Here is a 17,892-nt window from a genome sequence, read left to right as displayed (position 1 = left end):
ACTGATTTACAGCATTCAAGACAGGAAAGCAGCCTGAGTACCTTTGCTTGGTGTCACTTGCAGACCAGTGCAGTGATAGTACAAAACACATCAGAGCCTCACAGGAAATAGCTGGGCCCCCACAAAACATTGCTTGTTCACCAGATGTGCGAGGCCCGAGCAGTTAAGAAAACAAAATGTGACACTAAAATAAATGAGCTGCAAAATTCCACCCCTAAAATTTTAAAATTAAAAAATAAAATAAAATATTAGGTTATAAATTTTAAAGAGATACATAAAAGCATATTGAAAAACAAAGTGGAACACAGTTTCAGCTAATTGATTTAATTTAGCCCAGGTTTTCTGAACACTCTTTTTTGATATAGGGATTAACAGTTGATGGAGACAAATTGTGGATGTCTGTGTGCATTAATTAAAGATTCTTGAAGGTGGATGAATCTCACAGGGCTTCTCTTAATTTCCCTTCCCCTTTTGCATACCTGGAAGTTGGCATTGATTTCTAGACCCTCCTGTGTGCAATTAATTGGGCAGGAAAGGTGCCATCCTGTAAAGCATACGTGTGGCTGGGGAGCACTGAGCCCTTTCCAAATGGTGGGGTCTGAGCAGCACAGCTGCTGGAAGGGATGGGATCCCAGGGAGTCTTTCTTCCTCTCAGAGGAGTGATGCTGATGTGAGAGGCTGCAACATGTGTCCTGGACCCAGCTGTGACTCAAGTGCTTCCCTCAATTCCCACTGTGGTCTGGCTGGAGCAGATGGGTGCCCTGGCTGAGCATCCTGTGAATCTTGGCCAGGATGCAGCCAAATCTGTCTTATTGCCTTTGGGAAAAGTGGAGGCAGAAGTGTACCTGGGCTGTGCCCTCATACAGATTTGGCACTGACAGGCTGTGTACCTGGGACCATAGAAAGGGACACACAGTGCTTATACAGTGATCAACACCAATTTTATTTATGCCAAGACCTGCTTGTGCTAATCTGAAAAAAATGAGTGAACATTAATTTATTTCATTGTATCTGTCTTATCTCCACAGCAGCAGAAGAAATTTGATAGGTAAGAACATTTGACAGCTGGGACCAGGGCTTTTTAGGCTGATCATTACTATATATAAAAGCATTGCTATTAAAGCACTAACAAAGTCACTGCATTATAATAGCAGAAATTACACACCTGCACTCTCAGCTACTAAGCCCCAAAGCTGCAAGAACCTCAGGCAGGGAAGGGTCTCCAATGAGAGAGATTTCTTGGGGCTCAAATTGCTGTATTTTCTCTCTTTCTAGAAGGCATTTCCCTAACCTGCACCTAAGCCACTCCAGTGAAGGAGCTTGGACAATCTGCTCTGCTGCGTCCATGGAAGCAAACTTTCCCCAGGCCCCACTCCTAGCAGCCTTTGCTGAGTGTTTAGGTGATCACTTCTTGTCCTTACTTTCAAAAAAAGAATTGTTTACTGTCATCTTTATTGGAGATTTTTATGTATTTAGGAATTAGTCTTGCCTCACCTTCATCTTCTCTAAACTAAACAATCTTCTGTAGACTAAACAAATGTAATTCTTTCTATCTCACTGGCTGCATTTTCCAAATCTCTGATCATACTTGTTGATCTCCTCTGGATTGTCTCCAGTATATCTATATCTTTAGTAAAATGAAATGCCCCAAGTGTCACAAAAACCTTTTTTACTGAAACTTCCACACCAAAGTTCAGAGCAGAATAATTGTTTTATTTGTCTTATGTATGGTGCTTCATATATACAGCTCAGGTATTTATATTTTTTTGTCTGGGTGCTGCACTGCCAGCTCAAATTCAGCCTCTCATTTGTTGCATCCCTCAGACCTCCTTTTGCCATGCCACTGCTTAAAAATTTCTTCCAACTTTTTAGTTGGGAATTTGATTTCCTCTTCCTGAAAGTAACACTTTATCCTAGTGGTTACTTCATCAGGTTGGCTGGGGACCACCTTTCCAGATTATTTCTGTGCTTTGATCCTCAGACTTTGATCCTTTTGTAGCCTCTTCAAGTTTAATGATAAGCACAGATTTCGTCCTCTGCATCATTAGTGAAAAGAATGGAAACAGGCCTTGAAAAGATCCCAGAGGAATCCCCCTTGAACAACTTCCTATTTGATAGAACAATTGATAAGTGTTGTTTTGGAGTAAAGTTCACCTGGTTGTGCTCCCGTCTTGTTGTGACTGCGTTGTAGCTGATACCTAAGGCCACCGTATCAGGAGATAAATCACATGCACTTGCTCTTCTTTATTCACAAGGTCAGATACTCAGGTGGAAAGAGGGGAAATAGGCAGGTTTGACATGATTTTTTCTTGACAAACTCAGGTGGACTGCTTTTTATCACCATACCGTAATTCTGGGTGTTTAACAAACTGATTGTTTAGTAACTCATTCCAGATTTTTGGGAAACCAGAATGAGTGGTTTATAGCTTCCTGGGGTCTCATTATTCCTTTTTTAAGTTCAGCACTATAGCCACCCTTCTCCAGGCTCATCCTGTTCTATAAGAATCCTTTACAATACTTGCTTTACAATAATTTTTAGCTATTCACAGATTACTTCATGTTATTTTTTTAATAAGTTCAGGTGAACTCTATGAGGCCCTGCTGACTTGTGAGCAGTTAGCTCATCGAAGTATTCTTAAGCTTGGTCTTTTCCTGTTTTGACCAGCAGTTCTACTCCTTTTAAAAATAATTTTGTTAATTAGCTGGTCACAAAGAGCACAAACAGTTTTTTTGGGTTCTTTTTTTCAATAAGGGCTGGATAAAGAGACATGCCAGGCTTCTCTGCAAAATTTGTTACTTGCTCTCTCTTCCTGTTTAGCAATGGATCAAGACTTTCCTTTTTCTTCCTTTAATTAAAGTGTATTTATAGAACCTTTCCCAGTTCCCGTTGATGTCTTTCCTAAGCTGAACTGCTTCTGTGCTGTCGCAGCTTTGCTTCTGTACTCCGTTGTTTGTCTTATTCTCTTGTACTTATCCTTAGCTAAGGTTTGTGTTACACATTTCAAAGTGCTCAGGAAGTTGCTGCATCTGGAATAGTACCTCCATGTGCCTGGTGCTCTTCTGCATAAGGGTAGATTGCTATAATATTCTGGCGTTTCAGGATCTTTTCACTCTTCTACTCCTGCTGAAAACCTTGGTCATGTACTAGAGTTTTTAAGTTACCCTATTGTTTTTTTCAACACAGTTTTGGGTAACTAAAATCTCTTATTGTAACCATATCTCCTTGTTTGGATATCTTGTACAAATGCTTGTTAAAGTTTCTCCTACTTCCTATGAGTTATTGGATGGCCTGTAGCAGATCTGTGTCCTGAGCCACCCTGGGGTCAGCTGTGTCACAGCATCTGAACAAAGACTTACAGTTCTTTCTGTTCCCCTGGCTCCTTGTGTTTGCCTGCAGTGGTCAACACATCGCTCCTCTATTTACATTTTTGTCTCCTTTATAACTAATGTTTCCAATTCTCAGGCTGCAGCTAAGAACAACACATTTCTCAGTGAGTTGCAGGCTTCTTTAACCACACTGCTCTGGGTCTGCTTAAGAGGCCACTGCCAGATTATTTAATAGCTTGGGATAGCTTGACCCAAGTTTGGTACAATCTCAGCCACAGGCATTCCTCCACACCTCTGTGGGGATATTTTGATTCAACATGAGGTTCAGCCTGAATGAGTTGATGGTAGTTTGGACAAATGCCTTCTGAAAATGTAACAAGATAAACAGACTCCTAGAGAGGGATGTAACATGTCTGCTGATAAACCAAAGAGCACCCCACTGCAGCACAGAGTAGTCTCACTTTAAACAAAAAAATGCAGAGACACCATGACACAGAAGATCTGACACCCATCATGATATGTCCTGATGCTCTGCTGGAACATTAACTCTTTTTGATCCCAGAGAGAAACAGTGACCACCTCACCTCCACCAGACCCTTCCTGGGCCCTTTCTCAGACCCCTTTTCAGACCCTTTCTCTCCCAAGACATCACTAAGCCCACAGAGAAACAAATTCTCCCTTGGCACAGCACCAGCATGACTTCAGAGGTACTGCTCCTCTCCTGCAGTTACAGACATGCCTGGGCAAGAGGGTTTCTTTAGGGCTTGCCCTTGTTCTTACTGAACTTGGGGCCCTAATGACAAAATCAGGGCAGGACCAGGCCAGGGGAAATCGAGTTAAGGATGTTCAGAAGCCCTTGAAGTGCTGGAGCCGAGGCTACAGTTCTCATTTGGCCTGGCGTCGTTTGTGACCCATCCCATTGTTCTGAGCTTAGTGCTTATTCATTTCCTCTTTGCTTGTGTTTTCATATAGAATTATTTTTAATTGTGCTTTTTTATATTTTAGAGAAACAATAAAAATAAACTCCCTTGGGTCTTAGAACGTGGATCAACACAATCAGGTCAAGGGACTGCTGTTAGTTTCAGTACTGATACAAACATGGATTTCAAGGTGACAGCTTTGCTAGAAACTTTTTGATTAACAGCTGTAGTCCTGGTGTGACTTCTGGGAATGAAAATACTCTTATCAGGCATTCACAAGGACCTTTATTTTAGAGGGAAGGAGGTTATTTTTGAGAGGACAACTAAGATATTCAAGGGTTCTCTCTCACTGCAGAACTAACATTGAGCATGCTGCAAAAACCTATAAATATTTCATTTTCCTTTTCATCATTAAACTACACTGTCTCATTGCAGTTGTTTCTCACACATAAACTGAGGTTCTTCTGCCCTATGTCATGTCTTTATAGTGGAAGAGATGTTTATGCTGGGAAGGGTCTGGAAGGGATGGAGAAGGAAGGGAGACTCTTTTTATCAAAATGAAGAGAGAAGAACAGTAACAATTTCCTCAGATTCCTCTCTCCCCCCCCCCTAAAGGGGGAGCTTTAGGGAAGGATTATAGGGGAACAGACAAGGTGGCTGTGCAAACTGAAGTTGTGGTCTAGGCATATATCTTTTCCCATTAGAAGGCTGAAATGCAGGTTTTTTGTAAAGCAGTTGCACAGACTGCTTCACAGTCAGGCTGAATATTAGGAGAATTAATAGATACCTAAATTATACCAGGGCACTTAGATTAAACATTAAAGACTGGAAGGGCCATGCAAACTAGACTTTGGTTATTGCAATTGCACTAGAAGTGTTAAAAAAAGTGATGAGGTCTCCTTGGGCAGAGGAAAAATGTATTTGAAAGCTGATATCTTGAATTATGATGGCACACTTATAGAAAACAGATAATGTAGATACCACAAAGGTGTGATGTGTACCATTAACTGAGCATCACATAGAAAATCAAAAAATCAAGTGCCTTCAAAATGTAAAATATTCAAGTCAGAGGATTTGTTTAGGGAAGGGATTAAAAGCATGTAAAAAAAGATTGTGTACTTTTAGCCCTTATACAGTTTGCCAAGAGCTCTTTAAATAGAAGCTTAAAAAGCTGTTTATGCTTTTGAAAATTAATAAAACATATGCCCTACTGTGCAGAATATGATAATAGTAAAATAATGCCACAAACAGACACAGAAGATGTTGTTGTAAGGCCTTAAGTTATTTCTGTAGCTATATTAAAAAAAGTAGTGCTTGACCTAATTTTTGAATAATGGGTTACAGTTGCCTTGATCTTTTGGCTGCTATTCTTTTGGTCTGTATTCAAGGTAGGCAAGTAATGACTGATGCCATTACTGATGTGGACAAGCAAAACTCTCTTCCTCAGAAACTGAAAACAGTTGGAGGAATTCACATTAAAGAGGAGATATTATAATAAGAGTAGACATGAGAAATGTATGTAGAGGGTGGGTGGCATAGATAAGAGAGGGAAGAATTAATATTCACATTGTCTCTGAAGCAAGAGGTTCAGTGAAACCCAGCAGCATGAACAAATGTAATAGTGATAAAGGGAAGCACTTTTTCACACCATATGGCAACTAGACACGGCAATCCCTAGTTACAGGATGTTTTTAGGGTTAGGAGTTTATCAGGATTTATGTAGAGAACATGCCAAGTCATCGCTGTGAATACTAAATAGAGCCAGAAACCAGAGCAGCTTCCTGCAGGGATGGGGAACATCATTTCTCTCTCAGAAGGAGTCCATCACCCACCTCCTGCTGTCAGCCCCAGGATCCCTGCCCAGAGGGGCCCGTGGTTGATGGGCCTGGGAGGCTGCTCTCTCCCAGCTGGCTGAGTTCACGGGGCAGCCCAGGCTGTGCTGGGCTCCCACTGCCGTGGAGCTGCTGGAGTGAGCCCCTGGTACTGTCAGAGCTGCATGGGCCATGGGGAGCATGGCTCCTTCAGCCTGCAATGTTCCCAAACCAAGCAAAAATACCTCGTCTCTACACAGGCAAAAGGCCTAAACAGCAGTTGTGGTGCTGGGAAAATCTATGTTCCTCTGAAATGAGAAACCATCTGGGGCTCCAGCCCGTTCCTCAAGGTCAGGAATGCAGGTGACAATGCACACCTTCAGGTGCAGCCCTGACTTTCCATGCTGAGGTGGAGCTGCCTGGGACCCCTAAGGGAGCTCTGTGGGAATGGGACAGAATCCTTTGCTCCAGGGAAGACCCATGACAGACTTTACATTCTGGGAATCTGTGACCCATTTTTGTTACATTGCCCTGAAGTCTGCCATTGGGAAACAATTCTTCAGTCTGAAATCCCTTATCTTGAGGATTAATGAAATATTTATTATTTTTCTCCCTGTTTACTGTACATGCTGATAAGCAGCCCTGGGACTAAGGAACTGTCAGAGTCTATCCCTTTTTCCTCCATTGGACTGATTAATTATAAAATAAATAAATCATTAATTGAGATTTCAGTAACTGTTTAAAAAAATTCATGCAGTAATAGAAAGGTCAATGTCCAAAGTAATTTGGGATTCAAATCCCAGCAGGTCTGATGGATGCCCCATTTCTCCAGGGAAAACCTAAGTGGGACACCTGAGGGGAGGAGGCATTGGTCATTAATCCAGGAGTCAGCAGCTGGCCAAATCCAGTGATCTCAGTAAAACAAAACATGTGCATGGTGTGTGGCTTCTTAGAACTCGGGTTTCTTGCCTGGACTGGCAGTCTGAAAAATTGCTTGCTTTTGCAAGTTTAATTATAAAATGTATGCCAAGGTCAGGGAATAGGTCCATCCAGCTGGGAGGCCTAAGGATGCCTCATAGGAATTAGCTGGACAGGAGGATTTTGATGGAAAACTGATGTGAAAGAATTGCTTTTGGAGAAAGGTCACATGCAAAGCCCATGCAGGCAATCATCTTCATTACCAATGTGTGTGCTCTGTGTAGAAGCACGGGCAGGGAAGGAAAGAGCTCTGATTTTGACTAATGATCAGTCAGAAGGACTCCATGATGGGGCAACATGTGTTCCTGTTCATGATTGCTTTAGGGCAAGCTTTGTTTCGTTTGATGAAAGACACACTGTCACAGTACATATATATCTATTCGTACCCTCATCCTCCTCTTCTGATTCTCCATTTCATTGCAACTGCTACTCTTTGCATGGGGAAAGGTAATAGGAAAAACAAGCTAAGCACATCAGGAAAAGGCTGTGTCATTACTGGGAATAGCTAATTTTGTACAAAAATAGAAGATGAAATGGTATTGTTACTAATGGTCCTGCAGATGTGTGCTTTCTGCTAAACTTCCATTCTAGTTAATCTCATCTCTGTCTTGCAGCATCACAGTGAAGTTAGAGTAACTCACTGGCTGCAGGTTAACAAAACTTTGCCTGCAGCTTGTGGACATGGGCTCTGTTTGCCACCTTAGAAAGTAATTTGAGTGAGTTTTCTGTCTTAGGAGCTAAACTAATTTCAGTTGCCTGTATCTGCAGGGGAGTCTGAGGTTTGTGACAGCTCTGCACATGGAAACCCATTGGCACAGAGGACAAACTGTTCTCCACCAGGCTCTGGGGACATCCTGCAGCTCAGAATTTTCTGTGTCACAGTGCCAGGCATTTGGCATAACCCATCTCTTCTGCAGGGAACAATGAGGAGGCAAATATTAAAACAAGTTATTTCCTGATCATGCAAATTGATGCAGCCTGTTTTTCCATGGGATTTCTGGATGCCGTCAGCATAATGACAACCAATGCAAGCATTTCCTATGACCTCACTTTTCCATGCACTACCTGAAATACGTCACAGACTCTCATCTCTTCTCCAGAGATCCTCTGACTCCAGGGAAAGCAAAAGCAGCATGTGCCACTGCCTGTTTTGAGTCATGTGGCACTTATTGCCTGGCTCTCAGATCTGTTTGTTCCTTGCCAGCTGGCAATCAAACAGGATAAGTTCAAACTTCTCTCACCTTGCAGTCCTTCCCTCACTCAGAATGCTCACTGGGGTCTCCATCCTCCGTCCAAGTCCTGGTTTTCACTGCTTTATAGGAACTTCTTATCTTTGATATCTCTTCCATTTTATCCAGCGTGACTGAAGGTAGCCAGTGGATTCAGAAGATGTAGAGAAGTTTGCAAGTGAGGGAGGAAGGAACTAACAGCACATGCAGTGTGACAGCTGTGCAGCACAATTGGCTGCAAAATATCACATCTTCAGAAAAATACCACCCAAGATGTTGGCTTTGTGTGCACAACTTTCACCAGCAAGAGGATGTGAAGCAAGATACCTCACATGGGATGGATGTGCTGCACAAATTCATGGCAAACTGGAACATGGTCAGATTAAATACCAAGATATGAGCAATTTGTGGAAAACTTTGGGATTGTCAGTATGGCACTTGTTATCAGCCCTAAATGAAATTGGAAGTAAGCACATCCATTCAAGAAATGAACAAGATACAAAAGTTGCATGTGACATTTGAGTGAAACCATTTGTTTCTGAGCTTTTTAATGCACAGAATGTGCAGCAGGATCTGCTTGGAATTGCTTGGCTCTCAAATGTTGTTATTGGACATTGACAGACACAAAAAGGTAAATCAGTACCTTTACCATCTTTAAGATAATAAGAACAGGAGATGAATAAGGCTTGGACAATCATCAGAGCTTTGAGAATAGTCCCAAGACCTTGTGGAAAAATTCTAACTTAAAAAAAAATGAAAAAAATTGTAACTGCTTTCTTTCTTCTGACTCCTGTTGGTTGTGGTCTCCTGACCATCTTTTGCTGAGATATGAAGATCACAGCCTGGCTGGCTGCATTTCTGCATGCAGGAGTCCAAGGCATGGGTCAGGCCCAAAATGTCTCTCTACATCTGCATCCAATTCACCTCAGTAACAGAAACTTGCTTCAGCAAATATGGGGAATAAAGGATGCTGGAAAAGATGGAAAATAATTTTTAAAATTTTTTTTTCTGTCTAGAAGAACCCGTAGTATTCAAACCATGTGCTGATGGTCATGGCCTGGAGGGCTCTATGTTGTATGTATTGTGCTGGTTAAAGAACTACTACTTTCTTTTTAGGCATTTCTGTTCAGCACATCCCTTTAAGAACAAGATTGAATGTCTGAGCTTTGGAATAATTAGAATTAACAAATGATGGCATTGCTATTTTTATTGCTGTAATTTCTAGGAGCCAAGTTCATACTAAAGCCCATGGTGACTATCTCTTTTCATGACAGTCAGGCAGAACAGAGCCAAGTTCTGCTTTCACTTACAGCCATATAAATCTAAACTACCTACATATTCCTTGCCAGTAATACTTGTGTATGCTGGAGTGGCCATTCTATAGTATTATTTTCCCAGAGAAAGCAAAGCAATAATTAATCCATCTGACTTAAGAGGGCAGGTTCCAAGTAAATTGCAAGGACAGCTAAAAATGGAACATGAAATGAGTGGGTAAAAATACAAGGAAATAAAGCAATTTTAATATTTCCAGTCTTGAACATAAGTATGCATTCACATGTACACATACCAAAAATGTCTGTTTGCAATCAACTTCTTTGTCACTTACTGCTGCAGTGCTGGATTCAGAGAGCCTGCTACTATGAGATGATGTGTGAGAAGCTGTTCAGAATGAGAGAGTGGACCCACAGCAGCCAAGGCAGCCCCAAGGAGAGACTTCTCAGGCAGCTTTTGGTTTGGGTGCTTGGGCAGCTTGGCTGGGGAAGCCAGAGCAGGACTGATAAAGAAAGAGGGAGAGGTGGAAAAGATGAGTCTGTTTGGATTACTGAAGCAGCAGCCCAGCACAGGCAGAGCCATTCTGGGTCTGGAAGTGAGAATACCTTGCAGATGGGAGGTGATGGGGGTTTCGGGGCTCAGCTGTGGTGAAAAGGAGCCTGTGGCACAGGAGGGCTTTGCCAATGGGCTGCACACATGGCTCTGCTTTCACAGCACAGGGAGGGACAAAGGGACAAAAATCAGTGCTCCTCCCCTGCTATGCAGCTGCCAAGTGTGCTTTGACATGGTCCTGAGGGTCTCTTGCTGTTGTTAACACAGGTGCCACAGGAGCTTTCAAGGAAAAGTTGTTGTTTGAAGTGGAAACAATCCCTGCAGCCTGGAGGGATGCCATGTGGAGAAGTCTCCAGACCCTGGCTCAGCCAAGAGATCATGTGCCAATTTGGCATTTAACACATATAAATATATGCTTATATTCGTGACAAATATTATATGGTTGAAAATATGTGGCTGGATACCAAAATGGAGTGTAGCTTTATGCAACTGCATTGGAATTATCTGCACCCAGAAACACAAGCCAGACAACAAGAATGAATATAGCAAACTAAGGGAGGTATTTGAGAGGAAAAGTTTCCCACGGATTTGCAAGAGCTGCAGCTGGAAAAGACATGATGTTCCTGGCCCTGTGTGCCAATGCTGAGCTGTTTTGCAGAGTTACACACCTCCAGCATGTGCTCTGGGTGTTAAAATAAAAATCTAAGTAGGCCTCCCTCCCTTTTGTCCCCTGTAGGTTGAGTGGGACCAGTGCTGCCATACAGGTTCTCCTGAGAGGCTCCTCATGGAGGGAGGCTGGCACAGGCCTGCTGGTCTCTGAAATGGCCACACTGCTCTGGGAGAGCACTGACCAAGCACCCATGGTGTTTGTATCATCAGGTGCATTGCCACAAGAGCAGATGGAAGTGACAGCACAGTCTGAGGCCTGGATCTGGTACAAATGTGACCATTTCTTCTGTGTCCCTTTGCTGTTTGTGAGTTGGCCCTGCTGGCTGCCAGCACACTGCATTTCTCATGGGGCTGTGCTGCACTAACTCATTAAGTCCTCCTTGACCACTGAGGATGGTGGTGCCTGGGTCACACACTGCTCTTTCTATCTCCATTGGATGGTGTAACATTTACAGCTCAGCATACCAGGCCTCCAGGGGACTACTGATTTCTCTCTGAAAGTCTACTCATGGCTTTCCCCCTTTTCCCCCTTACAGTCAGTAAAGGTATTTGAGGAGGCCACCTGCAACAGCTCCCTCCAAAAATATCTAAAAGAAGGGAAACAAAGTGGGAGGCTTTAGGTTAAGTTCTTGTCCTCTCAGTCCCCTGGCTCAGACCAGGAATGCACAGAGGTAGGAAAGGGGGTGAAGTAATATGCATTCATTTTATTTCTCCCATTGTTTTCACCAAGACTATGTATTTTTTTCCTGTTTCTACTGTTAAAATAAAATTCTAAGTAGGCCTCCCTCCCTTTTGCCCCCTGTAGGTTGAGTAGGACCAGTGCTGCCATAGAGGCTCTCCTGAGAGGCTCCGCATGGAGGGAGGCTGGCACAGGCCTGCTGGTCTCTGAAGTGGCCTTCTAGGTAAGTGAAGAAGATAGCAGTATCTTTTGGAAACTGAATTTTGGGAAAGCTAAATGGAGTGGTAAAGTGCATTAGTGTGCCTTAGTTGCTATTCCTTGCATCACCTTGGGAGCTCAGCAGCTGAATAAGCAGGGAACAGAGGGTGATTTCTGCTCACAGGAGCTGGCACCACTGCCAGGAGAGCTACAGGGAGGCAGTGCCTCTCCTGGGTGCACAGGGCACTGGGAGATACTTCTTCCATAGCTCCTGTGTTGGCACTAGAGAGCCTTGACCCCCACGGGAGCATCCAGGGTGACACATCAGCAGAAATGGGGAGTGCTGGGGAGGTGCCTCAGGCTGCCCTGGGATGGAGAAGCTGTCTGTACATCACACAGCACCTCCTGCTACTTTCAGCACACAGGAAGGCATATCCTTTACTCAGTAGCACTTTCCATGCAGCACAGATATCCACTGAGAGTCCACAAAACTCACATCATGTCCCCAGGCTGCCACCCTGGGCTTGGCTTCCCCAGTCCCCTGTGAAAACAGCAGCTGATTCCTGGCACACAAGTCCTTTGAAAGGAGACCATGAAATCTCCCTGGCTTGTTTTAAGTTCTCTAGTGGTGCTTGATTATGAAGACCTCCCAAAAAGAAACAGCTCAGTCCAAACTGACAGTAAAAGGCTCCTTTGGGAAGTGGACAGAAAGCCTCTGTGCTTGGTCCAGCATGAGGGAGAGAATGGTGGGGACTGGTTGTGAAGAAATTCTGGCTCCTTTCCTCTTGCCCCAGAGGGACTGACAGGTGCTCAGTGCAGGCAAAACCTCTGGGGAAAGGATGTAATGTTAGTGAAGTTAAAGTTAGCTTGCCCAATATTGGCTAAAGCTTCCTGAGAACACCAAAGGTGCTTCCCAGTATCTCCAGTGAGTAGGCAGCCCACTTTCAAGACCTTGCCTCTAAGCAGGGTGATGATGAGTGACAAAGTTTTCTTCCAGTAGGAGTACCTAAACCTGTTATCATCTTATTGCAAAGCTCTGATACCTTCTCAGTGATTTCTCATGGCCATCTCCTCACAGCACTGACGCCTTCTTTCTCACAGCACAACCAACAAACTCCAACTGTCTCCTCACCCAGCTAACCCACTCTTTTGTAGCACTCCTCTTCTTATTGGACACAGCTGTGGCTTATTAAGGGCAGGGCTGTCCCTAATCTTTGGTGATTAGCACAGCTGCAACTCCTGAGGTGTGGGACTACCTTCTGCACTATTATCTTACATTCTATCCCTCCACATAAACCATCAATTTCTTCCCCTTTCCTCACATTTTTATAATAAGATATTGTCAGATTTTAGTGCCCTCTATTAGTTAAAAAAAATAAAAGGAAAAAAAAACCAGAAAACACCCATCTTGATCTGAGATTTATCTCCTCAGCATGAAGAATATAATCTGGACAGTTCAAGCACAAAGGAGTAATTTTTGTCAGACCAAGGTCATATGAAAAGACAGCCCAAACTTCTCTAACTATTCTCTAACTAACTCTAACTTCTCTAGCATTGCTGGCAGAGTGTGTGTGACAGAGACTCAGTCACGGAGTGATGAAGGCTCAGTATAGAACAGACCATCAGCATCCCTGGGTGGGGGGCTGTGATTCGTAGCTGAGGCCTGTGAAACAAAGCTCTGGAGGTGAGATGTTGGGAAATGTACTTGGAAACATATTTTGAAGGCTCCCTTGACTATAGCAAAAGCAACAGTGGCAGTAACTGTATGTTGGTTTATTTTATTCCAAGGGTTGTGGTTTTCACTACTTGGCTGGAGATGGCTGAGTTCCTCATGCAGTGATAACACTCATCCATAAGCCATGATTGCAGCAAGTGACACAGCAGGGCTGGAGACAGGGAGCAGCAGCTTTTCCATGGCCAGAGCAGTCCCATATGGAGGCAGTCTGGGGAAATTTCACACCAGACATATGGGAGTGGGGGACAGATACTGTGAGATACTGAAGATGTTACACTTCAGTGGAAATGACAAGGTGCTGAGAAAACTCAGTGCTTTAAAGGTTAAGGCTGACTGGTATTTCTAGAATGTCCTCCATATTATGGGAAATATCACAGATTCCGAATCATGACCCGAAATAATTTGTTTCTGCATGTTATGTTTCCCTATTTATTCTCTATTTATACCCTTCCTTTATCAGTTATATTCTCCTACCATTAGAATATGAACTTTATTATGAAGCAACTTTTGTAAGTATTTAATTCCAGTAAAAAATTTTCAGTAAATCACAATTCAGGTTTTTAATTCAGAGTTGCTCAACAAGTCTTTGACTGGATTTAACTTTTCAGTATTTGAATTGGTGAATTTTTAGTAGAATTTCATGCATCTCTTAACTTCTTGTAAAAAAAGAAGTAAAATAAAACAAACAACAAGAAGTAAAAGAAAGAAACCTTATCTCCTTCCTGATTTCATGTTGCCTCCTCTTTTTCTCTTACTGTAGTCCCCAGCCAGAAAAGTGGGAGAAATAAAATATCTGAGGAGATATCGAGAGAGACTGAACACTAACATTTTTCTCCCATTCATCTCGTCTCCATTTCCTTTGTCTGTGGAAAAAAAAAGGATAGAAATATGAGCCTCTGTCTCTCCACCTCCCCTTCACAAAGATCAGAGAAGTTTAAAAACAAAGTGAAAATCAAAACCTGGGATTAAAAATAACAGAATTACTTGGATTATTTTGTTTCTAATATATTTGGCACAAAAATGTGTTACTTGGCAGGAGAAAACACTGCCCTGTTCCATTTATTTGTCAGGTCTGTTCATTAGCAGTATGTTAGGAGTTTGTCACTGCTTGTGTAGACCAGATTATGTCCATGCTGCCTAATTAGTCCCATCCCACTGAACCTCTTGGGGTTTTCTGATTTTTAAATGTAAAACAATAGGATTTTATATTAAAAAAAAGGGAGAAACAGGGGTTGAAAGATCTGGCAAGGCTGAAGCCTGTGGTCTGGAGCTGGAGGCATTAGCCCTGGCAGGAGGAGTGCCTGCAGTGCTTGCAGAAGGACTGGGCTCTTCTTCCTCACAAAGCTCCTGCCAGCAGAAATTTAGAAGCTCCCTCTCTGCTGGGAGCAAGCTATTAATTGTTATTCATATTGCTTGCTGGATGCCATTCAGAGGCTCATGTGGCAGACAAGCATTTATTTTGCACTGAGGACTGGAGGGGTTCCCACTGCCCTCACTGGCCATGGGCTCCACAGAGCTGTGGGCAGCTCTGCCCAAGGCCGATGCTCTTATTCACAATAGCCCAAAATTCAGGTACTGGAATCTCACAGCAACATGTCAATTTTTTTCTTCCTGCTTCTCACACATTAGAGAAGATAATTTATAAATCTTTGAGTGATAGTATGTTTATAACTTTATTAAATTATTGTTATAATTTATAAATCTTTCTCACTGCATCTATTCTCACTCCTGCATCCATCTTTGCACACAGAAATACCCAGAGGCACTTGGAGAAAAGCTTCATTGTGCTATGGCCCCTTCTGCCCAAGGACTCCTGTAAGTAGCAGGTGCCAATGTGAAAACTGATGTTCAGAGGAAGATCACAGAGGGTCCCTCCCACCTCTCTGCAGCAGAGAACACCAAGTGCAGATATCCTGGCTCCCAGCAGCATCTGCCACAGCCATGGGACCACATCACCTCCAGTTTCTAACTGCTATTACAGCATCACACACCTCTAGGCCCCATGGCAGCTCATTGAACCTCCATTTTCCAGTTCCTTGCACTCTAAAAGGGTGACAGAAATTCTTGCCAGCCCCACAGTTGGCTCAGGATTAAACGTGTGCACAGCTTGATGAAAAGACAAGGTGTGAATGCTGGCTGCTGTCAGCAAAGGAAATGGGGCGGTTTAGCGGGTTGGGATACCACCTACAACTCCCGTATTTATTGCAGCAGAGAACAGGGAATTGGCCTTTTGGTTTTTTGGCTATTTTCTACTCATTGGAGTACATTAAGTGTAGGAGTAATTTTGAAATACAACAGAGAGATATTGCTGGTAATGATGGGCACAACAAATATTGAAGACAATAACAGCGTCGTGCTAGCCATGTCAAATTCCATCTCGCTTCAGCTGCTTTCCAGGAAAATAGATTTCTGGCTTTAAATATGAGGATTAGCAGCAGCAGATTTAGGGCTTAAAATAAAGTATGTATTTTAGATTTATTTAAGGGCCTTTGACTCCCAAACACTTTGCTTTTAATATATCGCTTACTGGGCTGACATGGTTTTCATTTTTCATCACTACTTTACATTCCAGTGTTTGAATGGTTTGTGAAGGGGAAGCCTGAAGCTGGAATTCTGCTGCTGCTATTTAAGCAATGGTTGCTTTTCTTTTCTGCCTGTAGCAGGTTCTTAGCAGAGAGAACTGTAATTCAGAACAATTCAATTTTCCATCATTTAAGAAGCAAACATGTAATGGCTTAATCCTGATTATACACAGCCATTTTTGAGGGCTGACTTCCAGATGTTCATGTTATTTTGTTTATTTTTCTTTCTTTTTTTAATGTGAGTGCTATCCATTTCTTTGGACTTGGTGCTAGGAAAGAAAGCTCTGAAATCCCCAGGACAGAAACCTTGATCAAACTTCAGTCAAATTGAAGTCAGAAAGCTTGCTTGAATTCTTAAATATTCACTGATCAAGTCCAACTCAGACTGCAGGAATGGAAAATTTTCTCTTAAATCCTGCCCTGGAGGGAATTTCTATTTGGAGAAGAGCATGTTCACTCTTCGCTTTTTCTTGGACTCTCTTTAGAGATTGTTAAGTATGACGAGGTCAGAGCTCTAGGATCTGGTTTGTATCCAACCAACTTTGACCTTGTGAAGGCATTGGCTGTACTGCCAGCCAACGTTTCATGCTTAAAGGTCAATTCAGATTACTCCTTTAGTTCCAAAGAATTTCAGGGGGGAAGTGGGGAAGAAGGCAATGACAGCGTTGGAAAGTCAAAAACTAGTTTGGTAGCAAATGTTCTGTGTATACCAGATTTCAGAGTCCATATCTGCCAGTGTCAAATGTCCAAGTCATGCAATCCCCTTAACAGGCCTTTCCTGTAAACCCATGCTTTCTGGCTCAGTGATACAAGCTGGCTTTTGAGATGTGAAATGCTCTCCCTAGTCTGTTTCCAACAAAAATTGCCGTCTTTAATTGAATTTTGGTGCTGTCTTTGCGCACATTATTCTAATCAGACTGCTGGGAGGGCTGTCTATGTAGAAAAACTAAGAGGTTCATGCTGAGGCTCTGCTGTGCAGATCCAAGGGACAAATTGGAGTTCATGTAGCTGACTTGCAGGCAAGCTTGTTAATAAAATTTAACTCTTAAAGAAGACAGCTTAGTCCTGACAACTCTGATTGCTTTGGCACACTGTGATGGAAACACAATTACCAGATTGGACTGCTCTCAATTTACTCCATATAGGGAAAAAGAAGGACAAAAAGTGGGTTTTTAATTAAAAACAAATAAGTCAGACTAATTTGAGGAGCATCCTGATTAATGCTTAGCTCAGCATTACCTTTTCATTGCATCTTGGTAATCCTGGACAGGTAGGTAGATCAATAAATTTCCTTCTCTTCAGCATGTACAGTGAGCCTCAGGCATGAGCTGACTGGGAAGACTCCCACCAGCCCCCATGGGCAGCCAGAGCTCCCTGAGTGCTGCTTGCTGCTGCTCGGTGGTGGGTTTCAGCACAGGAGTTTATAAGAGCATTATGAGAACCCACTGTTGATTATAACTTAGTTATACAGTAAAAACAGGGGGCCTTTGATCCTGCTGTACAAGTTAGCCCCTGCCTGTCAGTGTTCACCTGCCTGGCAGCTCTGTGAGCTGCTGGAATGGCAGCAAGGGCTGTGTGAGGGAGCACAGGGCCAGATCCCTCCTCTGCCCAAAGGGCTGTGACAGCCCCCCAGCCTCCATCCTGCCAGCCCTGCCTCACAGCACGTGTCAAGTGTTAATTACTGCTCCCACACCACCCTCAAGCATCACTTACTGCACTGGGAAAAACATTTTATCAGCCTCTGTGTGTGTGACTGAGCTGAGCTCCCCAGCAAGGCCCTGGCTCCCGGCAGAGGTTGGGATTGTGGGGAGCAAAATAAAACAGAGCCCAGCAAAACAGGAGGTGCTTCACAGCAGCTGAATGAAGACACACAACAAACCTGCCTGATAAAGCACTGTGAATTAAAGCAACCTGATCCCTGAGCTAGCTGTGGTGATGCA

The sequence above is a fragment of the Melozone crissalis genome, unplaced genomic scaffold, assembly GCF_028551555.1.
Source record: "Melozone crissalis strain CALT ecotype California unplaced genomic scaffold, PUWL_Pcris_2 ptg000019l_1, whole genome shotgun sequence".
NCBI classification, from domain to species: Eukaryota; Metazoa; Chordata; class Aves; order Passeriformes; family Passerellidae; genus Melozone; species Melozone crissalis.
The sequence above is the reverse complement of the archived record's forward strand: the minus strand, read 5'-3'. Positions refer to the sequence as shown.